The sequence below is a fragment of the Penaeus monodon genome, chromosome 24 (assembly GCF_015228065.2).
Source record: "Penaeus monodon isolate SGIC_2016 chromosome 24, NSTDA_Pmon_1, whole genome shotgun sequence".
Taxonomy (NCBI): Eukaryota; Metazoa; Arthropoda; class Malacostraca; order Decapoda; family Penaeidae; genus Penaeus; species Penaeus monodon.
In genome coordinates, this window is record NC_051409.1 from 29461459 (window position 1) to 29461681 (window position 223).

Below are 223 nucleotides of genomic sequence, written 5' to 3' on the forward strand. Positions count from 1 at the left end.
TCTTGCATCTGCAACGAAAGCGGGAGGTCAGAGGGTGGTTTCGGGGGGGGGGGGAGGGGTCTTGCACTCTGCAACGAAAGACGAAAGCGGGAGGCAGATGGGTGGTTCGGGGGGGGGGGTGAGGGGGGGTCTTGCACTCTGCAACGAAAGGGGGGGGTCAGGGGTGGTTCGGGGGGGGAGGGGGGTCTTGCACTCGCAACGAAGCGGGGGGTTTCAGGTGGTC

General features: G+C 65.9%; 1 protein-coding gene across 1 annotated transcript in view; it reads right to left on the bottom strand.

The window, feature by feature from the left end:
• LOC119588947 (EGF-like repeat and discoidin I-like domain-containing protein 3) overlaps positions 1-223 on the bottom strand; it is a 110464-nt gene that overhangs the window by 20619 nt on the left and 89622 nt on the right. The window lies entirely within an intron of this gene.